The sequence below is a fragment of the Lissotriton vulgaris genome, chromosome 4_2, assembly GCF_964263255.1.
Source record: "Lissotriton vulgaris chromosome 4_2, aLisVul1.2, whole genome shotgun sequence".
In the NCBI taxonomy this organism is placed as follows: Eukaryota; Metazoa; Chordata; class Amphibia; order Caudata; family Salamandridae; genus Lissotriton; species Lissotriton vulgaris.
In genome coordinates this window covers 15,269,889-15,296,961 of record NC_141692.1, presented here as the reverse complement: position 1 = coordinate 15,296,961, position 27,073 = coordinate 15,269,889, and the positions used below count along the sequence as shown (strand labels likewise).

At 44.9% G+C, this 27,073-nt stretch overlaps 1 pseudogene; it reads right to left on the bottom strand.

Moving 5' to 3' along the window:
* Positions 1 to 27,073, bottom strand: part of LOC147718139 (phospholipase A2 inhibitor and Ly6/PLAUR domain-containing protein-like) — a 56,537-nt pseudogene that overhangs the window by 11,947 nt on the left and 17,517 nt on the right.

Here is a 27,073-nt window from a genome sequence, read left to right as displayed (position 1 = left end):
CAATAAGGGGAAATATCCTTTTTTAAGGTGTCCATTTTCCACCACAAAGATTCCTTAAGGTATTAACAGAATAGTTTAGCCCTCAAACCAAATGCGATAACAAATAAAAAAAAATGCGGTGGTTCGGGCGAGACTGCTTTATAAAGTCTGGACACTAGAATGAAGACAAGCATTGGCATAGCCAATAGGTCTCGCCTTTGGGACATGATGTGTTTTGCCAGACCTTTTGTCCATGTTGTAAAGCATTATGGCTGCTGTGCTTCATGTTGAAAAGTTATAATACAAAGTGCTAATCATTTTTGTTACCTTTATACAAACCAAGACAACATGATATACAACTGAAAAACCTGATTAAAAAAGATTTTAACATAAAAGTATGTGGTAATGATCGGTATTATGTGGAATGTATTTATGTTGCATGGAGTAGAGTGTAATTATGAGGTGTGTAACTATGTGGCACTGAGTGGAATTATGTGGAGTGTATTTAGGTTGCATTGCGTAGAGTGTATTTATTTGGCATGTAATTATGTGGCACTGAGTGGTATGTGGGGTGTATTTATGTTGCATTGAGTAGAGTGTAATTAAGTGGCATGTAATTATCTGGCATAGTGGTAATATGTGGATTGTATTTATGTTGCATTAAATTGAGTGTAATTATGTGACGTGTAATTATGTTGCATTGAGTAGAATGTAATTACATGTGTGTAACTATGTGGCACTGAGCAGTATTATGTGGATTAAATTTATACTGAATTGAATAGAGTAATTGTATTGTGTGATTATGTGGTACTGAGTGGTATTACGTGTGGTATATTTATGTTGCATTGAGTAGAGTGTAATTATGTGGTGTGTAATTATGTGGTACTGAGTGGTAATATGTGGAGTGTATTTATATTGCATTGAGTAGAGTGTAATTATGTGGCATGTAATTATGTGGCACTGAGTGGTATTATGTGGAGTGTATGTTGCATTCAGTAGAGTGTAATTAAGAGGTGTGTAATTATATGGTTCTCAGTGGTATTATTTGGAGTGTATGTTGCATTGAGTGCAGTGTAATTATGTAGCATATAATTATGTGGCACTGAGTGGTATTATGTGGAGTGTATTTATGTTGCATTGAGTAGAGTGTAATTATGTGGCATGTAATTACGTGGCACTGAGTGGTATTATGTGGAGTGTATTTATGTTGCATTGAGTAGAGTGTAATTATGTGGTGTGTAATTATGTGGTACTGAGTGGTAATATGTGGAGTGTATTTATATTGCATTGAGTAGAGTGTAAATATGTGGCATGTAATTATGTGGCACTGAGTGGTATTATGTGGAGTGTATGTTGCATTCAGTAGAGTGTAATTAAGAGGCGTGTAATTATATGGTTCTCTGTGGTATTATTTGGAGTGTATGTTGCATTGAGTGCAGTGTAATTATGTAGCATATAATTATGTGGCACTGAGTGGTATTATGTGGAGTGTATTTATGTTGCATTGAGTAGAGTGTAATTATGTGGTGTGTAATTATGTGGTACTGAGTGGTAATATGTAGAGTGTATTTATATTGCATTGAGTAGAGTGTAATTATGTGGCATGTAATTATGTGGCACTGAGTGGTATTATGTGGAGTGTATGTTGCATTCAGTAGAGTGTAATTAAGAGGCGTGTAATTATATGGTTCTCAGAGGTATTATTTGGAGTGTATGTTGCATTGAGTGCAGTGTAATTATGTAGCATATAATTATGTGGCACTGAGTGGTATTATGTGGAGTGTATTTATGTTGCATTCAGTAGAGTGAAATTAAGAGGCGTGTAATTATATGGTTCTCAGTGGTATTATTTGGAGTGTATGTTGCATTGAGTGCAGTGTAATTATGTAGCATATAATTATGTGGCACTGAGTGGTATTATGTGGAGTGTATTTATGTTGCATTGAGTAGAGTGTAATTATGTGGTGTGTAATTATGTGGTACTGAGTGGTAATATGTGGAGTGTATTTATATTGCATTGAGTAGAGTGTAATTATGTGGCATGTAATTATGTGGCACTGAGTGGTATTATATGTAGTGTATGTTGCATTCAGTAGAGTGTAATTAAGAGGCGTGTAATTATATGGTTCTCAGTGGTATTATTTGGAGTGTATGTTGCATTGAGTGCAGTGTAATTATGTAGCATATAATTATCTGGCACTGAGTGGTATTATGTGGAGTGTATTTATGTTGCATTGAGTAGAGTGTAATTATGTGGCTTATCTTTAGAGGGTGTCCAGGCACTAGGAGTTAGAAAATGGAATGATGGGAAAGCTGGCAACACCAAACGTATTGATCAAGCATTACTTGTTTTTATATCGGTGTGATTCTTGCAGCTACATAACCTACTCGTGTCGTCATCATTTCTGACTGTAATTAAAAGAAAAATTGTTTACAATCAAATGTTGCCTGTGTTCGTATGATATAATCAAAAAGCCCTACTACATTATTGTCTGGTAATACTGTTCCAGAGTGGAAATGCATAGGACTAATTCTTAACTTACAACTAAGAAGACTGGCTGAGGGCACCAGTGTTATACCTGAGTGAGAATGAAAAGGAATGACCTACAATATGGATAATAAGTGCTTATCATAATTGCACTTATGAAATCCAACTAAAAGAAAAGGGGCACATGGGGCATCAGTTGAACCACAGCAAGATCTGCATATTAAGTATGTAATCTTTAGGTCCTGTTGAGAGTCAATATTTGCTACAGCAGTGTTGATGTGCTTTGAACTCAGGTCGAGGCTGCCACCATGGACAATGAAGGTCCCTAACGGATTCTGAGAGGGACGAGCGAGGATCAGGACTGGAAAGCCTCTCCTGTTTCTTGTTTACTACCTCAATGCACTCAGATCAACGTCAGCTATTGTAAACAAGGTCCATGAGGAACGGATTTGGTGGCAAGGAGAGTGGGGGGTGAAAAAAGGAAAGTGAACTGCCACTCAGAAAAGAAGGGCCGAACAGAGGAAGATTAAGAGAGAGAAAAATAATGATACAATAAGACTGGGAAAAGGAGTGGAATAGGCCAAGGTTATGAAGAGAAGGGGAAAACCTAACAGAAGTGTAGAGAGGAGACGTGAGGGAAAAGAAAGGCAATTGATGGTGTGGAATTGAGGAACGGTGGATGAAGAGAGGCATGAATGAGCACAGGATAAATAAAGAACAAAAGGAGACAGTGGAGAGAGAGTTGAATGGAGAGCAGAAAATGTGATAAAGTGGAATGAGGGAAAAAGTCAGGAAATTAGTAGTAGACAAGCGGTAGAAAGGGCAAAAGAAGAAAAAAGAAAAAAATATTAGTCGAGGATGAATGGAGCAGAAAGAAGGGAGTGAACAACATTTGCAATAGATCGGGGAACGAAAATAGGCAAAAGGAGGATTACAGAGGACTGGAAACATGTGAAAAAGGGGGTGTAATGGGAGTACTGAGAAGGGGACAATGGTGGGGAAATAGAGGAGAGAGGTGTGAAATTTTCATTTGCCAGTGCAAGTAAAGTTACTTCAGAGTGTAAAGGTAAGTGAGAGAAGGGGTGAGTGAGGTGTGGGTCCTGTTTCTTAGGTATTTATGTAAAGTTGGCATGAGGCCCTCTTGGTGAATCTGTGGAGGGAGGTGTCAGTAAGTGCTGCATATAGCTGCCCTGTTCTATGCAGAGTTTCTCTGAGCACAATGGCCGGTTAGTGGTCGGCACAGCAGCAGAAACCACTTAAGCTCACTGCTTGGCTTCTGCCCCTTCAGCATTCTCTTAGCCCTGGCAGCTTTCTCAACAAGAATGTAGTTTTATGCAGTGGAGGCATGCTGAGGTAGGTTACGCTATAACGATTTATTTAAGCTAGACGCGTCTCTGCTCTCCCTGTGAATGTAAATCTCAGTGTACTGCACCAAAAACGAGCCCTAGTATATTAATGCACTGCGAAGTGTCCACTCCATAAAGGAGCGTAAGTTATTAATGTACAAGTTAGAAAGAGGGAAGAAAAACAGGAAAATGTATGCATCTCCAGTCTGAGACTTTGACTTCTAAGAACAGTTAGAACATGAAGTTGTAACACATTCGGCGTCCTCTCATTTTAGTGGAAGTGTTAGATTGAGGCGCCCAGCACTAAGGATCAATGGGATAACGTGTGAGGAGCTTTACAGTCACGCTCTAAGATAAAAACAGTCTTGATTTATATAGTGGGTTCAAAAGGGTAACCTACTGCTTCTGTCTGCTGTTTGCAGTGAGAATCTCCAATCTAAACACAGGCCGCCTCGCTCTCCCAGCACCGGCTCGCACACAAAGAAGGGGCAGGGCTGAGCCCGGGCTAGTTCAAATTCAAGTTCAAGTTCTAGAATTTGTATAGCGCACTACTCACCCAGACGGTCTCAAGGCGCTTGAGGGATGGTGGGTGAGTTATTTATCGAATAACCAGGTTTTTAGCTGCTTTCTGAAGGAGGGGTGGTTCTGAGTAAGGCGAAGGTGAGTGGGGAGAGAATTCCAGGTTTTGGCTGCTAAGTAGGAGAAGGATCTTCCTCCCATGGTGGATCTGTGGATGCGCGGAATTGCAGCGAGGGCTTGGCTGGAAGATCGTAATTGACGGGTGGGTTTGTAGAAGGACAGTCGTGTGTTGAGGCATTCGGGTCCTAGGTCGTAGAGGGCCTTGTGTGCGTTTGTGAGGAGACGGAACGTTATTCTCTTGTTGACGGGGAGCCAGTGGAGTTCCCTCAGGTGACCGGAAGGTGAGCTTGACGGGGGACGTCTGGCTGAGGCGTTTTGGATGCGTTGGAGTTTTTTCTGAAGTTTGGCTGTGGTTCCGGCGTAGAGGGTATTTCCATAATCCAGTCGGCTGGTGACTAGAGCGTGGGTGACTGTCTTTCTTGTTTCGGTGGGGATCCAATGGAAGATTTGTTTGAGCATGCGAAGGATGTTGAAGCATGAAGATGAGACTGCATTGACTTGTCTGGTCATTGAAAGGGAGGAGTCCAGGATGAAGCTCAGGTTACCCGCGTGATCTGTAGGTATGGGCGCTGTACCCAGGGCCGGTGGCCACCATGAATCGTCCCAGGCAGAGGGGGAAGATCCTAGGATGAGGACTTCCGTTTTGTCGGACTTTAGTTTTAAATGGCTGTTCTTCATCCATTCGGCTACTTCTTTCATTCCTTCGTGTAGATTGGTTTTGGCGATGTTTGGGTCTTTGGTGAGGGAGAGGATCAGCTGGGTGTCGTCTGGGTAGGAGATGATGTTGAGGTTGTGTTGTCGCGCGATGGATGCGAGGGGGCTCATGTAAACGTTGAAGAGGGTGGGGCTGAGAGATGATCTTTGTGGTATGCCGAAGATGACTTCGGTGGCCTCTGATTTGAATGGGGGGAGGCGGACACTCTGGGTTCTTCCGGCGAGGAACGAGATGATCCAGTCCAGAGCTTTTCCTTGTATTCCGACGTTGCTGAGGCGTTGTATGAGGGTGTTGTGACAAACTGTGTCGAAGGCGGCGGAGAGGTCAAGTAGGATGAGGGCAACTCCGTTGTCCAGTAACGTTCGGATGTCGTCTGTAGCTGCGATGAGGGCGGTTTCGGTGCTGTGTTTGGCTCGGAAGCCGGATTATGAGGGGTCGAGGGAATTGTTGGATTTGAGGAAGGCGGCGAGCTGAATTTTGACGGCTTTCTCAATGACTTTGGTGGGGAATGGGAGGAGTGAGATGGGGCGGTAGTTTTTAAGTTCAGAGGGGTCTGCTGTGGGTTTCTTCAGAAGGGCGCTGAGTTCGGCATGTTTCCAGCTTTCCGCGAAGGTCGCGGAATTGAAGGAACAGTTGATGACATCGCGGAGATGGGGTGCGATGATGGAATTTGCTTTGTTGAAGATGTGGTGGGGACATGGGTCGGTTGGAGAACCTGAGTGGATGGAGTTCATCAGGCGGATGGTGTATTCAGTAATGATAGGGTTCCAGGCGCAAAGGTTGTGAGAGTGTTGTTTTGGTTCGGGTGTGGGTAGAGTGGACTGTTCTTCAGACTGGTTTTCAAAGCTGTTATGTTTGTCGACAATTTTGTTGTGGAAGAAAGAGGATAGAGAGTCGCAAAGGTCTTGGGAAGGAGTAATGTCGTTGGTGCCAGTGGTGGGGTTGGTGAATTCTTTGACGATGTTGAATAGTTCCTTGCTGTTGTGGGCGTTGTTGTCGAGACGATCCTTGAAAGCTGATTTCTTGGTGGAACGGATCAATTGATGGTGTTTGCGGGTGGCGTCCTTGAAGGTGGTCAGGTTGTCAGTGGTAGGGTTTTTTCTCCAGGTTTTCTCGAGGGTGCGACATAACTTCTTGGATTTTTTGAGGTCATCGTTGAACAATAGGGCCTTTTTGCTACCTTGTTTGATCTGGTGGTTTTTCAAGGGTGCTAGTTCGTCAGCGATGTGGGTGATCCATTGTGTGAGTTTTGTGGCGTCTTGGTTTGGGTCCGATGAAATGGCAGGAGGGTTTTGGTTAAGCGATGCGGTGAGTTGGTCGGTGGTGATTTTATTCCAGTTTCTTCAAGGAATAGGTTGTGGGGGGTTGTAGGTCGTGGTCTTTTTGTAGCTGAAGTGGACGCAGCTGTGGTCCGTCCAATGAAGAGCTGAGGTGTGATCGAAGGAAATGTGTTGGCTGGAGGTGAAGATAGGGTCAAGCGTGTGTCCGGCTGAGTGGGTGGGGGAGTCAACAAGTTGTTTGAGTCCGAGAATGGCTAGGTTGTCCAGAAGGGTGGTGGTGTTGCTGTCATTTTTCTTTTCCAGGTGGTAATTTAGGTCTCCCAGTAGGATGTAGTTCTCGGAAGTGAGGGCATGTGGGCTGATGAAGTCAGTGATGTCTTCGTTGAATTGTGTGCGGGTTCCTGGTGGTCTGTAGATGAGGGTACCTCTCAGTGTGGTCCTGGGGTCGGTGTGTATCTGGAAGTGAAGGTGTTCGGCGTCCGAGAGGTTGTCGTCGGAGCTGGTCGTGATTCGGATGGTGTTCTTGTGGACGATGGCGATGCCTCCTCCTGTTTGGACGGTGCGGTCTTTTCGGATGATCTTGTAATTGTCCGGGATGGCTATGGCAATGTCGGGTGCTGATGAGGCGTTCATCCATGTTTCAGTAAGGAAGGCGACGTCCGGCTATGTAGTGTCGAGTAGATCCCAGAGTTCAGTGGCGTGTCTGTGCACCGAGCGGGTGTTAAGCAGGATGCACTTCAGGTGGTTAGAATCGGAGCTGTGTTTGGGGGAGCTGGATTTGGTGTGGGTTCTGATGCAGGCAAACTTGCAGGAGAGGCAGGCGAATGGTCCATGGGTGTATCCTGGGGTAGCTGTGCAGCATTGTGGTGTGCGGCCGGGGTTGAGGGCAAGGATGGAAGCGGTGTCGTACGTTATGCGGGTGGAGGGTGTTTTGCGAGGACTAGGGGGTCTGGCGCTAGGCGCGGTCCAGGCGCGGACGGGCGTAGATGGGCTTACCTTTGGCGCACCTTCGGTGCGCATGGGGCGCGACCGCTGCACGTGAACGCTGCATGTAAATGCATCTGTCATATATGGATAGTGGAGGGGGCAGGGGCGAGGGAGGGTCAGCTGGGAGGCGGGAATGGGGAGGAGAGACGGGCCAGGAGTGGACACAACAACAAAATGGCTGTAAAACAGAAAGCGAAACGGGGGCACAGCCGAAGAAAAGCAATGAAGAATAATTAGCAGGCTACGATAAATATATCTCGACAATGCAGCGCAAATGAGCACAATTTGAAATGAGCAGGCACAATTTAAATTTTACAATGAGCAGGCTATGATTATTATAACTCGGCAATGCTGCGCAAATGAGCCCTATTTGAAATGCTACGTGCATGTGTGAACCAAGAAGAGCATCTATAGCCAAGGACAGCCAAAACACGCATGGAGGGGACAGAAACAAAGTTAAACTAGAGTGATGCAAAGTTCCAGAGACTCGCAAGAGAATCTGCAAAAATATAGTCTCCATTTTAGAGTGAGAGCTACGACACCAGACAAATGGGGTCCCTTTGAGTAACGCCGCTGGGTGAGGTATAGGGCGCTTATAAAGTCAATTAAGTGCGGCCACACAGCTCTGAAATTGGAAGTGACAAAAAACAAGCTTTGAAATGTGACCCGAAACAGATGGCACACTGCTAGCCTCTGCACGTAACCGCAAGGTCTAGACCATCGGCGTCAACATTCTTTGAAAAGGTGGGACAAAAAGCCGCCTTTGGCCAATTGCGTGTGAAAGCCACACGCAAAGGCCAATGAAATGTCACTACTTCGAGCACAAGCTTGCTCGTAATCCAGAGTGATTCCAAGAGGCCGATTCTTATTGCTATGCTTGACCTAAAAAAAAGACATAAACATTCTTTAGGTTTAGAGCAAGTGAAAAAGCTAATTGCTTGCTACTTGTTCTTGAACAGGTGTATAAAACATGCTTACATAACCGTATTTTCATATACCCTAAATGCTTGCGCTACAACAGTTATGGTCTGTAAAATGAAAAAAGATGAGGAAAGTGAATGAATTGTTCTCATGTTGTGTACCAACACCTATGAGAAAAATCCCAAAATTACTTAAGGCTGACCAAAAATGGATGCAAGATCTTTTGGGCCTAAAAACAAACAAAAATATATATTTTAGACAAACAAGCCCTGTTTAGAGTAATGGGTCCTACAACTTACACAAGGTGGGTGCCATAAAAGATACGCTCTTACTTCGTGATATCGAACTGACATTGTTAAAGTTGTGTAAAGCCAAGGCGGGTGCTTCTGAAAGCGAGGCCCCCTAGTGGTTCAGAACTATGTGGCATCTACATGGAACTAGTCATTTAGAGAAAGTGGACTGTGCCGCTCAGTTCCTCTTTTCAGGTGCAGCAGCTCTTGCATTGCAGGGCTCATTGGGTTAACACACATATATGTCAGGAAGTCCTTAGGTAATGCCTCCAGAGATCCTGGAAAATGTAGTTTTTTGGGACCAAAACACTTTCTCTTTGGTTTACAACAGCAGTAATTCTCCAGGTGCCTCCTCTGGGTTGCTAGGGCCTTAGAAGTGTACTCTGGTGGTTGATGTGGATGTAAAAGATGAAGTTAGAGCCATTGTCCGTTGAAGTCAGCCTCAAATCCCATCTATGTCATGGTCCACCACAGCTATTAACTGGATTTGTGTTATTTTATTTATACTCAATAATAGAAAAACCCAGCATGGGGAAGGGGCTATAAGAAGGCAAACTCTCTACCACAATGGAAATTGTAGAAAAACATAGGGGCCCATTAGGATGTTGGGTGAATCGCCACCGCGATGCGGCGGTGGCGATCCACCCGACATCCTTGCCCACCCGCCACCCATTTCCCCCGCCATATTGCTATGGCGGGGTGGACCGCAGTGGATGGAAACACCGTCCGTCAATTGTCCACCCCGGTCGCCTTGCGACTGGGGCAGAAAAGGGTTTATATGGTGGCGGGGTCTATCAGCCACCGCCAGCCATATTATGATGGGCCTTGTCAGATGCCCCCACGGGAATGCATGCAGTGTTTACTTTGGGGGCCCATTGCAGGCCCCCATGGTGAAGGCGAGGTGGGGCGGGTTCACATGGGGGGTACCTGTGGTACCCCCCTGCATTTGCATACGCAATGTGGCAGGCACCGCGGGGTGCCTGCCGCTTTGTGTATGCATAACATTTTTCACAATGCTGCAGGTGCTGGTGTAAGCACTGCCCGCTGCAATGTTAAAAATACATGATGTGCCCGCCAGTGTGGCAGGCACATCATAATGTGCATGGCGGGACCGCCGCTCACATCGTGGGTGGTCCCATTTACCACGAGGATGGCGGGCAGACAAAGTCTGCCTGCCATCCTAATGTGCCCCATCGTGTTTATTAGAAAACCGTCACCCACCAGGGTTGCCCCTAGATGGCATGCTTCCTCATTGGGGTTCCTCCCGATCCGCTGCGGATCGAGGCATGATGTGAACAGGCAAAAACACGGGAGCACTTGTAGATAAAGTCTATGATATAGACATTGTTTGTGAGGAGACTGGAATGCAAATGCCATCAAGTTAAAAATACCTGACTAGTAGGACCCCTACTGTATCCCTGCCTCTAGTCGGTATAGGTAAGATCAGCGGTTTTGGTAGGAAGAAATAGGTAACAATGAGTTTATCTCTTCAATTCGGTTAAAATGTTTTGAGCCTTGCCCCTATTGGCTCTTCATCAGGATCTACAGGACACAAAGTCCTATTGGTTCCACTCCTTAATTTTCCTGTAAAGGAACATAATAATTAGCATACCATCCAGATTCATATGACATACGTAAGGTTGATGTTAAAAGAAATCTGTAACGACACTGCATATCTGGAACAAGAAAAACAGAGTGGAGAGTTCAAAAACACTACCAGCCCTGGGCTGACATACATTGATGCTCATAAAAAAGTAATCATGTGAACACCCTAGTGTAGAAGTTCTTGTTAACACCTTCGCTGCTAGGTGTTTTCCCCTCCTGTGCTGAAGAATGCAGGATGCCAGTGTTTCATGACGAGCTCAGCTCGTCATCAGCACAGCTCAACCGTGCATCATGACGAGCTGAGCTCGTCATGAGCATGGAAAGGGTTAAAGAAATAGATCAGGTGATCATGCTGTGTAAAAAAAGACCTGCTCTAACACTCCATTCTTTGTTTCTTTTTCCAGATACGCAGTGAACTTCACTTTGGTGCAACCTGCCCTCTATTTGACTCCACCGTAATATCAGTCAAGGCATCCACCAAGGAATGACAATAGGGAGGGTTACATCAGAGGTCTTTTTCATGGGCAGGTCTAACTTTATAATATCAAACTCTGGGTCTTCATTCTGTTGCCTGCATTGCATTGAAGGTCTTTCTTTGATGCTTCATCCTTGTTAAATATTGCAGGGATTTGTTAGCATGAGCTGAGAGCCATTTTTTATTTCTGGCAGCCGTATTGTTTGCCATGTGCTGCCACGTGCTCGCCATGTGCTCTGTCCTCCTTCAGTGTTGACTGCTCTTGTAATCTGCCTAAAAACAAACTATATTTAGCATCTTCCACCTTCACACATGCTCAGAAGGGCCTATCTAGTAGAATGCACCTGCTCATCTTGTAAAACTGTTAGGCTATTTTTGCTGCTGTATGGAGAAGTAACTCTCCTCCCACTTTGTTTAGCAAGCAGATCTCGCATGCCCATCTTAGGCAAATTGGATGCTTACATGAGCCATTCAATCAATCAGGAGTTTGTTAAAGCGCAACTACTCACCCATAAGGGTCTCAAGGCGCTAGGGGTGGGGGGGAGGTGGGGGGGTGCAGGTTCCATTCCATCAAGGAGGGGGTCTGTCGAAGAGCCAGGTTTTGAGATTTCTTGCGAAGATGGGGGGGCGATGTTGTCTGTCTGAGGTGGAGCGGAAGGGCGTTCCATGCTTTGGCCGCGAGGCAGGAGAAGGAGCGGCCTCCCGATCTGGTCTTTTTGGTGCGGGGAACCACGGCGTAGGAAAGCTGGGCTGATCGTAGGGTCCTTTGGGGTGCGTGGAATTTGAGTCGGCTGTTCAGGTATGCTGGTCCGGTGCCGTGGAGGGCCTTGTGTGCGTGGGTGAGCATCTTAAAGGTGATTCTCGCCTCGACGGGGAGCCAGTGGAGTGTGCGCAGGTGCTGGGAGATGTGGCAGTGTTTTGGCAGGTTGAGGACCAGTCTTGCGGCGGCGTTCTGGATGTTCTGTAGCTTGCGGATGAGGTTTTTGTTTATTCCGGCATAGAGTGCGTTGCCGTAGTCAAGTCTGCTGGTGACCAGGGCGTGAGTAACTGTCTTTCGGTGTTCGAGGGGGATCCATTTGAAGGTCTTACGAAGGAGGCGGAGGGTGTGGAAGTAGGAAGATGAGACAGAGTTGATCTGGCGGTCCATTTTGAGCTCGGAGTCCAGGATGATTCCCAGGTTGCGTGCGTGGTCTGTGGGGGTTGGCGGGTTTCCGAGGGCGGTGGGCCACCAGGTGTCGCTCCAGGCATCGGGGTTTGGGCCCATGATGAGTACTTCTGTTTTGTTGGTGTTTAGTTGAAGGCAGCTGCTTTTCATCCATTTGGCGACGCTTCCATGCCTTATCGAAAGTTGCGTCTGGCGGTGTTGGGCTCGTTGGATAGGGAGAGAATGAGCTGGGTGTCGTCTGCATATGACATGATGTTGAGTCCGTAGGTTCTGACGATGGGGGCAAGGGGAGCCATGTAGATGTTGAAGAGTGTCGGGCTGAGGGAGGAGCCCTGGGGGACTCCGCAGGTGATCGGTGTGGGGTCCGAGAGGAAAGGGGGGAGTCTGACCCGTTGCGTCCTGCCGGAGAGGAAGGAGCAGATCCAGTCGAGGGCCTTGTCCTGGATTCCTGCATCGTAGAGTCTGCGTATTAGGGTGCGGTGGGAGACTGTTTCGAACGCCGCTGATAGGTCGAGGAGGATGGGGGCTACTGTTTCTCCTTTGTCCAGTAAGGTGCGGATGTCGTCTGTTGCGGCGAGGAGGGCGGTTTCCGTACTGTGGTTTTTTCTGAAGCCGGATTGGGAGGAGTCGAGGATGTTGTGTTCTTCAATGAATGTGGCGAGTTGGCTGTTGATGGCTTTCTCGATGACTTTCGCTGGGAACCGGAGCAGGGAGATGGGTCTGTAGTTTTTGAGGTCGGTGGAGTCCGCTGAGGGTTACTTTAGGAGGGGGTTGACCTCGGCGTGTTTCCAGTCGTCGGGGAACGAGGCGGTCGCCAGGGAGCGGTTGATGGTTTGGCGGAGCATGGGTGCGATGGTGTTGGCGGCTCTGTTGAAGATGTGGTGGGGGCAGGGGTCCATGGGGGCCCCTGAGTGGATTGACTTCATTGTCTTCAGTGTGTCTTCGGTGGTGAGTGGCTGTCCAGTCATCAATCGCTGGTTTCCGGGTGTCAGGGGTGGTTGGTGAGGGTTCAGTGTGTTGGTTGTCTTCATCGAAGTTGTCGTAGATGCTCTTGATTTTGTGGTGGAAAAAGATGTTGAGTTTGTCGCAGAGGTCTTGTGAGGGAGGGATGTCGGTAGAATCGCTGGTGGGTTGGGCGAACTCCTTGATGATGCTGAAGAGTTCCTTGCTGTTGTGTGCGTGGGTGGAGATTCTGTCTTCAATCGCTTTTTTCCTCGTTTCTCTGATGAGTTGATGGTGGGCGCTGGTGGCGGCTCTGAAGTTGTTGTGGGCTTCTGTGGATTTGGTGTTTCTCCAAGCCTTTTCAAGGCGGCGGCATGTGCGCCTGGACTCTCGAAGTTCGGTGGTAAACCATCTGGCTTTCTTGGCACGGGTATTGTTTTTCTTGAGGGGGGCTATGGTGTTGGTGCTGTCCGAGATCCATCTATGCAGGGTTCGGGCTGCGGTGTTGGGGTCGAAGTTTTCCGCGATGGTTGGGGTGGAGTTGTTGAGTGAGGAGGTGAGCTGGTCATCGGTGATTTTGGTCCAGTTTCTTTGTGGAAGCAGGTGCTGGTGTCTGTATATGGTGGGTGTTCTGAAGGTGAAGTGGACGCAACGATGGTCGGTCCATGGGAGTTTGGTGGTGAGGCAGAAGGTGACGGAGTTTCCTGTAGTGAATAGGGGGTCGAGGGTGTGTCCTGCTGAGTGCCTGGGCTCAGTCACGATCTGGCGGAGTCCAATGCTGTGGAGGTTGTCCAGGAGGGATGTGGTGTTGGGGTCCAGTTGATTGTCGAGCCAGGACTGCCCCTTGGTCTTATGCTGATTACGTGACCCTAAGCATATATAAGGCCCCTGTTTTCTGTACTCCGCAGACTGACTCATTCAGTTGCTAAGGCTTCTGTGTGACGTAGTCTCCCTCATTTGAGGTTAATAAAGATGTTACTTTTATATTTCAGCTTCTGTGCTAATTTCTTCTTTGTTGGTTTAAAAGGACCAAGTATCAGTGGGACCCCTGAGAAGGTTTCTATTTTCTACAATCCAAACTGAAGTAACTGGTCTTGGAATGGTAATTACCTTCATTCCTTTTACCCCTCTGTCATTAAGTATCCAACCCGTATCTAGCCATCAAAGACACAGACCCATCATAGATGAAGTGGTGTAAACTAAGATGTATTCATTTTTTCAATGTGCAATATAAGGCAGGTGTATATTTTCTTTCTATTATGAGTTATAGCTGTAGAATAAAGCATGCTGATTACTGGATTACACTGCACATTAACATTGGAGAGATGAACCATTAACCCTGAGCTCTTGTACTTTCACATCATCAACACATCTGTACGAGATATTCGCCATGAGTTCAAATGCTTCCTTTTTACAAGACCAGACACTGCGTTCCAAATACATTTTGAACTTTAAGAATGTGTCTACCAACAACTGTAAGCTGGAGTAGGAGTGCCATTGGGGTATAAACAATGGTGTCAAACTTTCAGGGCCGGAGTAAACTTTGAACCAGAAATCTTGCGTAGAGCATCCTTTCAGACTGAATGATCTCACAGCTTCACCTGTTGAAAATTACAAACAATAATTAGTCGTTGACATTGCTGTCAGATCAAGGTTTTATTCATTACGGAAGGTAATCACTTCCATCCCAGTGCCCCAGGGCTCAGATTGGCTGCTGACTCACCACAGCAATTGCTGGAGGCCACCTGACCCAGGTTCAAGGGCCTGGGAATTATTGTTGAATTGTAAGCGTTACAGATGGTCCATACATGTCCTCATTGTTGGAATCAAGAGTGCTGCATGGGACAAGGACACTGTCGGCCTGACTTGTACGTTATAGTCTCAGCTTTTTATTGTATGCAATGATCATTATATTATTTGATAGAGATTATGTGAGAAATCATGTTATGTTATACAGTTATAGAACACCTTTTGTACTTGTTCTTTTGCAAAGAATGTTGGACACTTACCACATGTCGTTCAACTGAAAATCAAGACTACTCAGTTGTTACTAATTAAAATCAGCCATGAGGTACACCACTTTCATGGTAGAAAGTATGCCTAATTCCAGCATATAACTTTAGAAAAACACTATACCTCAGTGGTGTTTTAATGAGTGTGAGTTCTCTCATAGCTGAGACGTGTACACATGCCAAGATGCCAGGTGTGGCATGGCTGGGTCTAACACCAGCCGTGAAATACTGAGTATTTACATTGTGGATATTGCAGACAGAGTGAGAAATGTTACAATGTTGGAGTATCACCTTTCTGCTCACTTGTCACTCACTAACTTCCATATCTTCTCATTACTACAGAGGGTATTATGAAGGGCTCCCTGGGGATGACCTGTATGATGGGTGTGTAGTCATAGCACAAAGGTAAGAATTGCAGAGAATGAGGGGATGGTATTGTTTGGCATCTACGTATACATCCTATCATCTCTTCCCCCAACAGGCAGGACATTCAAAAGTAATTTTGTGGGTTTATTGTGCTTAGATTTTGTAGTTATAGGGTTGCGCATCAACTGGCATTTTGGAGTTTTGGGAAAATGTAAGACATATCAAACACAGTAATGTATCTCTTCACATGATGAGGTTCCGAGTTCCTCTCTTAAGTGTCCTTAATCTTTAAAATTCCAACTGCAACTTTCCCATACAGTTGTAGGGAGCTCGCGCCGGTGTTCTCACACGGCACACGTCCTCTGTGGGTCCCCTGTGTCACTATCTTGGGTGGCTCTAGGCTCTGTATCCAGTCAAGTCGCTGTTGTTATGCCACTTTCTTAGTATATGGTTTGGTCTCCCCTTGGAGCCCACTGTGTATTGTGCTATTTACTGTTGTTCTAGTGATTTAATATTATGTATCTTGTGCTCTAATCTCCTAAAGAGATTAGTAGAGAGTGTTTAGTGATGAAAATGTATTTTCATTTGGTCATTCAGGAGGTTATGATCCTGTAAAACAAGCTGCTTTACATTCCTTTAAGACTTACCATGAAGGCTGCTCTCCATAGCTATCACTAGGATAGCTTTCAATTAAGGTTGTCTTTAACCTAATCATCAATAAAGCATGTTTCGACTGGCACAAGGGGCCCACTTTAATTAGTGGACAGCATATACCAGGCCAACTGTTCACAAGGGTATTTCACAAGAATGTTACAAAAGGTGGCCTTCTGGCAGTAGGAACTGAGCTTTCCCAGTACAATAAGTGACTTACTTAGATTAAGACCTGCAGGACAAATGTTAAAGGAACAAAGCTGACCGATGTGATGTATAGATTACATTTTATTATTAGCAAGGGTTATCCATGTCTGTTTGAAACACTTTATCAGCTATGCACATAGTCTTTACTGGGAGACATTGACAAGCGCCAACCAATGCAGTGAAGGCCAAGCTGATGTAGGAGTCTGATGGACCTGCTGAAGTGCAGCGACAGCTATCAAGTTGTAGGATGGAAGGACCAAGACACACACATCCCGGGAGCATCAGACTGAATTTTACGAACACTGCGGTTCACAAAAAACGACACTTTTTGGAAGGACATTGGCACCATATGAAGATCGTCTGATCAGATACCAGGTTATAAACATAACCGTAAACAAACATAAGGTAGATCTACATGATGTGTGCCTTGTAGAATGATGATGCTTGCTGAAGACATTCAGTGAGTTTCTATGAGTTGCCAATAATTAGCCTTGAATTACAATATAAAGAAATAGTTGGAAATCAGGAAGAGTAGTGCTGCAGGATACCTAACTCTTAACTGCAAGAAGTAATGAATCTCACCAGGCCTGGAGACAGTTCCATAGAAGGTGCCACAGGTGTTCTGCTTCCCAGTGCACTGAACCACTCCAGTTGCTGTGCAAGGGTCCGCGGACTGGTCAATGAAACAATCTTCACATATGTATCCGTTGGGTGTGTTGTCTGAAGGAGGCACTCAAACAACCTAGGACAAGAATTGAGAAACATACTTCTGTTCATAAAAATGGTGCTAAATCATGTATCAATCACCATATTCTCACAATAATATTTTTAGACACCCCACTTTGTATGTCAATACAGAAATGTTAGATTTCTCTCTTGAGTCCCAGATTTCTCAAATTAATGTTTGTCTATAAAAAGGATTTGTTATCAGTGAGTGCTGTAGAATTGTGTGTGGTTTGAGAAGCTCACTAGCTTGATTGTATGCTTCATGTATGTGAGTAGTAAGGGCAACAATACACACACACATATACAAATAGTAAATATAAAAAAGTAATTGTAGGAAGATTTAATACACTAATTTGTAACTTAGAAATTGAGGTAAGAATAAACTTAATGTATATGTATTTGCATTGTGAACTATTGCACCTTCAATGATTGAATTAACATTATTTTCTATGGGGTTTTATCTCAAACTTCTACCTCCACTATTTTCTATTGGAGGTTGTTTCCGTAGCAGTGGTTGGACCTGTGAGGTGCTGACTTTACTAATGTTTTAATTTTTTGTTTTTCATTAGTAACTTCCACTCAGATCTAGTGACTGCCAAAAGTTGTACAGTTACTTAAAATGTAATTTATCTTTGTGAATCAGGCCAATGAAGACTTCCCATCTAATGTTCCATTTTCATTGATGTTTCTTTCAATTTGTTTCACCATCTATGTTCTTTTACCCATTTTCTTTATTCCGCCCTCTTGCTCTTCTTTGTGTCTTCCTTCCATCCATGCGGTGGTTTCCACCATGTGCGAAGCCTCCCCTCATTTCTACTTACTTGCTGCCTCAGAGGGAACCAGCCATAAAGCCGATGACACTTGACCCCTGCCTGTCTAGCCCTTGGGGCCATCAACTTTTTGTGCCCAGCTCTAGTGCTGTTAAAGGCCCCCCAGCTTTTTCTCCTTTTCTTTCTCACCTTCTACTTCATCTTCCCTCTCACTCCCTTGCTCCCTTTAGTTTCTCCACTCTTGTTGCCCTTTGATCTCCAATTTTTCCTTATTTTCTAGACTCTTTAACAGTTTCTCATCACACTCACCCTTTGCTGCCTACTTGCTTCAAGCGTTATCTCTCTTTGTTACTTCTGCACTGCTTTTCCAAGTCTCTCTTTGCCACCTTTTTATGCTGCTGACTGGTGCCTTCTTCCCACTAACACACCCTCCCCCATCAGCTGTGCGAGCATCTCACAGGCCTTCGGCCATTCCTTCTTTCCCATCAATTTTGGAGACCAAGACCTTTCTGGCATTAGAACTGCCACAGTTTATTCACATCATTAGTTGGTACACACTTGCCATGATGGTATTGGTCATCAACATGCTCATTTCTGGCTTATTTTGGATTGCAACGTAAGTCGTCTCATAACAAGTTATACAGTGTACATCCTATACTTTATTCCATATTAATAACCAATACTTGCCTAATCCTGCAATCTTACAGTCATGATGTCCCTTCAAGGTTGTCATAAATCGCTTTCAATTGCTGTGACAGATCTACTTCTGTCACTTAGTCCACCAGGCTGCATCTTCGGGGCTTCAACGTGCTACCAAATGGGAGGCGTTCATGTCCATGTGGCCTTGCCTAGGCGACAAGTACAGTGTCCGGGTAGCGGTGACCATTTCTTATTCTTTTGAGTGCCCTCAAGTAACCCTGCCATTAGGCATCCCAAGGTCTTGTGTGGGCGCGTTTCTCTAAAGTCCCCGCCTGGAGGCATAGCATAGATATTATCTGGGCATGTATCTCAAGAGTCTGTGTGGTAAGGCATCCAAAACGACCTTGTCTGGGCACTTGTGCCAAGAGTCATAACTGTGAGGCATACCAATGACCTTGTCAGGCACTGGTCTCAAGAGTCCCTGCTGTAAGGCAACCAAAAGGACCTTATACAGGCACTTGAGTCAAGAGAATCTGCAGTCAGGCATCCCAGGGAAAATTTCAGGGCACTTGTCTCAACAGGACCTGTAGTGAATTATTCCAAGGACCTTTTTGGGGCACTTGTCTCAAGAGTCCCTGCCGTAAGGCATCTGCAGGACGTTCTCTGGGCACTTGGCTCAATAGTCCCATCTGTAAGGCATTCCACAAACCTTGTCCGGGCACTTATATCAAGTGTCCCTTCCATGAGGCATCCCAAGGACCTTGTCCAGGCACTTGTCTCTAGAGTCCCTGCTGTAAGGCATCCCAAGGACCTTATCAGGGCACTTGTATCAAGTGTCCCTGTCCTTAGGGCATCCAAAGTACCTGGTCCAGGTACCTATCTCAAGAGTCGCTGCCGTGGGTTATTCCAAGGACCTGGTCAGGGCACTTGTCTCAAGTGTCCCTGTCTTGAGGCATCCAAAGGACCTTATCTGGGCACTTGTTTCAAGAGATCCACCCGTAAGGTATTGAAGGACTGGGCTATTGTAAGGCCCAGCAGTGCCAGGGGACAACACCTGAAACCTTCGTGGGTTACCTGTTCCGGCGTACAAATCACAGAGACACGGGACACTTCCTTCGGCATCAAAGATCAGCGTTTATTTACTGCAGGGATACAGAGATCGCAAGAAGTACACAATGTGTAGGTTCTGAGAGACTGCTTCAAATTGTAAAAGTGGATCGCTCCTTTTATACAAAATTTTGTCATTGCACAACATGGCGAACAAAAGGTTACAACTCAGTTCCCACAGTAAACTTCAAAAGGGTTGCTTTCATGTTTTCAGGAGCCCGGAACATAATTACAGTAGCATCGCCGGTTCCCAACTGTAAAAGTACGTTATCCCACCATTAAGTACATTCCATTCTGGCTGTATCGAGTTCAGAAACAGGTGTAAGGAAGACAAAGATAGACAACAGATTGAAAAAGAGTGTAGGGGGCAATATCGGAAGCATGATTGCAGGATCAAAGGATTCGTGCCAAATGCATGCATGGCTGAAACAATAGACCGGCACGGCAAGATAAGCCTCGAGCGAAGCCATCTGCCTTCGCAGTGTCATCCCCCTCATCATAAAGACACCCTCAAAGGAACACGTGTCTTCTGCAAGAGCTTGAATCTTGAAGGGTCACGAAGCGGACAGTGTCCGTTCGCTGACTACTTGAGGGCAAGAAACAAAATGGATGCCGTATCTAAAATGGAACCCGTGGGTTCAGATGGGGAAACCCACGAATAAGACGAATGGTGCAAAGTAGTGTAGCGAAAACGCGTACACCCACTAAACTCGTCATTTGCGGTTCATAGATACCAAACTCGTCCATATTCGAACAAGTCAAAAAGACCCCATTACGATTCTCACGGAACCTCAGACGCTCCTTTTGCCCTCATGTAGGCAAGCACTAGTCGATATCAGAATCGATCTCGATATTCATCAAATCGTTCAGATGTTGCTGCAACATTATTCTATCCACCAATGCTTCTTTGGTAACAGATGGCCGTCTTATACACGTTGTAGCACAGAGGCCACATAAGGCAGGACCACACTGCACGCAAAGACAACACGTGAACAGAAACATCACAATAACCCCGATGATCATCAGAATCTTCCAACCCCAAGTCGACATCAGGCCCCAAAACCATCCTAGTAGCGTCCAATCACCTACGTCCACGTGTATGGACTCGGAGATCTTATGCAACTTCGAGATGGCTTGATATACAGTTGGAGCGTTATCAGGAATGAAAATACAGCAACTCGAATGGATCACCTTGCACACACCACCTCTATCTGCAAGAACAACGTCTAGAACCATACGGTTCTGCAACGTCATAAGTCTATCCGCCTGAAGCTCTGCTGTAAGATTACCAAGAGCACTTGCAGTTATGTTAGCAGTTGATTCTACCACACAAGTCAATTGTCTCAGGTTCCTACTATTAACTATAGGTCCCCAAAATGGCACGAAACCCTAAAAGAAATCTCCTGCTTCTTGACCGGCAGTGTCCTCTTTGCTAATAACACCTCTCACAATTCTAGTCTTGTGATAGTCCGAGGCAACTGTGAAAGTCGGTGGCAAAAGATTCGCAATATAACAGGTGCCCGAGAAGTCACGGGGCAACCACGTATAAGCACGATCATAACATACAAAATAGGTACCCTTGGCAGTCAGGAAAACGGGGGAAGAGAACATTGGTAAAACATACGTTTCAGTACAAGCACTCTTCCTAAGCTGAGCTCGCGGATTTCGACCAAGACCTTGCAAGCAAAAATTACCGAGGTGGGGTACGATCCAGATCGGAGACGAGCTCTTAAGCTGTCTATCACCCACTGACATGCTATACTCAGCCTTACTCAGATCCTTGTATGCTCGCACCTCTTCCTCCGGAATAAGCGATGCATCAAAAATATCTCTATCTAAGTCAGCAATCGCTATTACCAAAGTCTTGTGGTACGGGCCAGGACCAAGGTCTGCAGAGCGTGGCTCTCGATGGGGGTAGGAATCTAGTGCACTACGGAACATGGTTTGGAATGCCCGAGCTGACCCCTGGGAGCTGTAGGGAAGAACCAAGTACGGAATACCCTTATCCATGGTATGTGGCATTAATCCGCACACCCAACAGTTAGTAGTATTCATCACCAACTGATGCTGATGTAGGAGTTGGACAAAGGAGTTGTTCATGAATTCCGCACGTCTAACCTGTTCATGTTGTGGCAGAGGATGAAAGGAATGTGGAGATACAGTTGGAATAGAATTCAGCTCAGGAGAAGAAGAAGTAGGTAAAGTGGAAGGCAATAACGACTGTATTCCAAAATATACTCCACCCACCAGTAACACAGAAACAGTCAGAAACAACAGGAATACCTGAGACAGAAAACATTTTGTTCGTACAACCTTATGCAATTTTGATCTTTGCCCGACACCCTCTCTACTTCCGACAGCTTAGAGAACTCCATCCTCTAAAAACCGTCCGCAACGTTCTTGACGCACTTCGTTCTGAGTAGCTATTATCAATTCCCAGGAGTTCCCAGGAATCGACAAAAGTAACTGACCTAGTGTCAGAAACCTGCTAAACAGAAGGAAGTACCCGCATGGCCCTACGGTCAACCCGGATGAAAGTGTGGTGATGTCTTCTTTAAGAAGAGAACTTTCTGATGTTTGTGTGACATCATGAAAGATTCTTTTGCAAGCAGTTGAAGCTGAGGGTCACTGAAAGCTGTACCTGAATAAATACTTCTTCAATTTTACCAAGTTTCAAGTGTGATTACTACACTTTTCATGGCGACGAGGACAACTGGATTGCTGCGCAGGGGGCGGTGTACACAGTGACCTTCACCCCTGGATTTTAGCGGTAAACTGAGAGAATTCAGAAGAATTGTATTGAAAAGCGTGAGTTTGAAATTTATTCTGTGGTGCTTTTATTGGATAATTCAGCAACTAATTAAAAGCAAAAGAAGAAGCTAATTTTCTTGAAGAAATCAGCTAAATAATTTAAATGACTTTAGTTTTGGATCCTAACCATTGTTTGTGCATCCTGACTTATATAAGGATTATTCAACTTAATATACTCATTTAAACAACTGATGGCTTTATCCAAGACTTTTTACAAAATATATGACATTTCTATTTCAAAGCGCATATTTGGAAATCCTGTTTGATTAGCTTTTGAAATTTACTGTGTCACTGCGCACATTTAAGCACTATAATGTAAGTTAAGTATCCCCTCTGGGAAGGTATTAAGATGCAATAGGGTTGTACCGCCAAAGATGTTGAGACCAAGATTGATTAAACTGGTGCATGAGGGTCATCTTGGCAGGAGTATGTGTAAGAGAAGATTGAGGCAAAGTTTCTGGTGGCCAGAAATGGACAAAAGAAGTAGAAATGGTGATTAAAGACTGTTATGCTTGTAGTAACAGTGACAAGTGCAAAGTTACACGTGAGCCACCCTTGGGATGCGTGAATGTTCCTGACCGTCCATGGGAGAAATTAGCCTTGGATTTTTTGGGTCCTGTGGAAAGATTGGGTTCTAGGAGCAGATTCTTGAATGTCTTAGTAGATTATCATAGTAAGTGGTTCACCATTAAGCCGGTTGAGAATATCACAGCAACAAAAGTAATTGAGTTTTTAAAGGAAGTATTCATGGAAGAAGGGATTCCGAGAACACTGGTTACTGACAATGGAGTGCAATTGGTGTCTAGCATGATGAAAAGATTCCTTGATGATTTTGGGATTGAACATGTTCAAGTAGCACTGTTCAGACCACAGGCTAACGGCCTTGTTGAAAGGGTCAATAGGATTGTAATGGACAATATCCAGTTATCTCTGGCAAACGGTCTAGCTTGGAGGGAAGAATTAAACAAGATGATGTGGGCTCATCGGGTAACTTCTCATTCTGTTACGGGAATTTCTCCTTTCATTGCATTGAAAGGGAGAGAACCAGCCACTAAAGAATCACCAATTTGGCTAAGGAGGAAAGATCAAGTTTGGGTGGATCGTGAGTGCATGGCTGAAAGGATGGAAGATTCTCATGCTAGGAACAAAGAAAGTTATGATAAAAGAAAAGGAGTGAAAGTTGTGGGAATTGAGAATGGTGATTGGGTTGTTGTGAAGAAGTCTGGATTTGTTAAAAAAGGAGAAAGTAAATATTCTCAACCTCAAAAAGTAATTAAGGTCATGGGGTCAGTTGCAAAATTAGACAATGGAAAAATCTGGAGTTTGGGAAGTATATGTAAAATTAATCCTTGTTAATCCTCAAGTTGTATCTTGAACATCTGTTTTATCAAAATGTATGCAATGTTGTTAGTATCATCTTATTATTATGATTTAGGAAGTTGTGTATCTTATTTATATTTTATTATGAGGGGGAGATGTGTGGTGATGTCGTCTTTAAGAAGAGACCTTTCTGATGTTTGTGTGACATCATGAAAGATTCTTTTGCAAGCAGTTGAAGCTGAGGGTCACTGAAAGCTGTATCTGAATAAATACTTCTTCAATTTTACCAAGTTTTAAGTGTGATTACTACAGAAAGGTTTTCTTAAACAAACATTCAATTTAACACAAGTCTCTTAGCTGTACAAAAAGAGGAATACACGCGAAAAAAGAACTCAAAAAATCAATAAAAGATGCAATTGTTCATAATGTTCGTAGCAACAGTAAGGGGGTAATATGAATTCAAAAAGAAAAACAAAAAGGTTTTTTTTATTAGTCTTTGTCACATGAACGAAGAAAATATCGACTTCTTCCAGGTCGAGTTTGCTCTTCAAATAATTGTTCAGATTGCAAAACAGTGTTCAATCGATCAGATGACAGTTCAGACCTTGAATTCCCCAATGCTGACGATTCAACAGATGCATCTGGCTGCTCTGAATTACTTCTTACAGGTTGAGCATCACTGAACGGCACATAACGTAGAGGGGTCTCAGCCTCTGTTGCGACAATTCCAGTTCTGACCCACTTATCTGCTGGCAAAGGGATTGGAACTTTCTTTGTGTGGGTGGCATGCACCCAGTTCTTCCTGCCTTCCAACCGAACTGCAGTCCTTGTCGCCATCAGAACTTAAAAGGGTCCCACAAATCTTGGCTCGAGATTACGCTTTCTCCCAAAGTTGCGGGTGACTACCCAGTCACCCGGTTGGAACCGATGTCCAGGACCCTCTGTCTGTGCCGGTAGAGCTTCAAAGACCTGTTGATGAATTAACCTCAATTTAGCAGTCAGATCATAAAGATAATCAATCAACATTGGATATTCGAGACTGTCAAAGGCCTTAGGCCTCGGAACTCCCCAAATGTTCGCAGGACGGCCGAACACAATCTCATATGGGCTAAGCCCATCGAGAGTGCACAGTCGCCATGGTTCACAAGAGAGATAGAGGCAGGGCATCGGGCCATGACAGACCAGTCGTCGCTTGAATCTTAGCAAGTTTCAGTTTCAGAGTACCATTGTACCCTTCCACTAAACCTGCTGACTGGGGATGATTGGCGCTATGGAACTTCTGCCGAATTCCAAGGCCCTTACACACACTCTTCATCACACTCCCCACAAACTCACTTCTGTTATCCGACCATACGATCCGTGGCATTCCATACAGAGGAAAATATTCCTTCAGTAGGACTTTCGCTGTGGACAGGGCAGTATTATCTTTAAGAGGGTAGGCCTCAATCCATCTGGAGAACGCGCAAACCACAACCAAAACATTTTTCAGGTTATTGCATCTCTCCATATGGATGAAGTCCATTTGGATAACCTCAAAGGGACATGTAGGAGGAGCAAAATGACCAGGTGGAGTGGGGGTGCCCTTGCCAGGATTATACATCATACATACCATACAATTCTTAACCACTCTCTCAGCACACCTAGCAATACCATCATTCTTCCATACAGGAGACAACAACTTACATATACCTTTTATGCTAATATGTGACAAGCCGTGAGCCATAGTCACAACGGCTAGCACATATGCATCCGGTAACATCCACCTCTGACATTCTGACAAATCAACCCAACATCCATGCGCGTCTAACTTTCCCGTACTTTCTTTCCACTTAATCTTTTCAATCTCGGTAGCCTCATTCTGAATCACTTTCACGCTCTCAACAGTGTCCTCACACATACCAGTCTCCGCTGGCCACCTCACTGAACTCGTAACGTACATTCGGGTTGCAAGATTCTTAGCCGTTTCCTTAGCAATCTCATCCGCAAACGCGTTACCAAGACCAACATCATCCGTAACTTTTCGGTGCGCGCTGCATTTAATGATTGCCACCTGCTTAGGCAATGTAAGTGCATCCAAAAGATCGTTCACGAGCTGTCCGTGTTGGATCTTCGTGCCATGCAATGTCATAAATCCTCTTTCTCTCCACAATTGACCAAAGCTATGTGCAAGGCCAAATGCATATTGACTATCTGTAAACACATTCACTTGCTTTCCTTTAGACAAAACACACGCTCTCGTTAACGCAATCAACTCTGCCGCTTGCGCTGAATTCTGACTCAATCTCGCAGTTTCTACAACCGTACTCAACGTCACTACAGTATACGCGGTCGTCACATCACCATTCGGCAACTTGAAACATGAACCATCAACATACAGAGTACCATCGGGATCTGCCAATGGAGTGTTTTTTAGGTCAACACGACCCTCCGTTTCTTCTTCAGTTCTTAGATAACAATCATGTGGTGCTACATCATCTGATTCCATATTAGTCGGCAACAATGTCACCGGATTCAGCACATTACAACGCTTTATTTGTATATGACTTGCCAAAAGTGTCAACTCATAACCAGACAACCTTGCGCTCATCAAGTGTTGAGTTTTCGTTCGATTCAAAAGAGTGTCAACTGCATGCGGAACCATCACCGTAAGCATATTATCCATGACCAGTCCTGCAGATTGCCGGATGGACACCGCAGCTGCCGCTGTCGCTCTTGGACAACTCTGCAATGCTCTAGCTACTGGGTCCAAGGTCGAGGAAAAATATGCACATGGACGCTGCTTACCGCCAAATTGTTGCGTCAAAACACTCAACGCACAACCCTCTCTCTCGTGAACGTATAGTGTAAACGTATAGTGTAAACGGCTTACTGTAATCAGGAGTGCCTAACACAGGAGCCGAACACAACGCATCACACAATTCAGAAAAACTTATCTGACATTCTTCAGTCCATGGCAAAGGAGTCGGAACATCCTTGCACGTGAGGGCTAACAATGGCTTCGCTAGCAATGAAAAATTTGGAATCCATTGCCTGCAGTATGACGTGATACCTAGAAAGGCACGCACATCTCTCTGAGTTGTTGGCACAGTCATTCGAGCAATCGCTGTAATTCTTTCTGGGGTCAACCTTCTTCCCTCCTTTGACAATAAGTGACCTAAATAGGTTACTTCTTGACAACAATACTGTAACTTAGAAGGTGACACCTTGTGATGTAAGACACATAGATGCTGTAACAGCGATACTGTAGCAGTTTTGCAAATCTGCTTAGTGTCAGCAGCCACTAACAAATCATCGACGTACTGAATCAAGGCCGCACCAGCCGGTAACACAAACGCGTCAAGTTGACTCTTAAGGGCTTGGCTGTAGATCGATGGACTCTCACAGTAGCCCTGAGGAGCGTGTTTAAACCTGAAGCTGCGACCTCCTAATGAGAAGCCGAATAGATCTCTGCTTTCCTCAGCAATCGGAATGCTAAAGAAAGCATTCTTCAGATCGATTACCGAGAACCAAGAGGCAGAGGCTGGAATCAGAGTCAACAAAGCTGTAATGTCAGGCACCACAGGAAATTGTGGAATCACAATTTTATTTACCTCTCTCAAATCAATGACAAAACGGTACACAGGAGGCTTGAA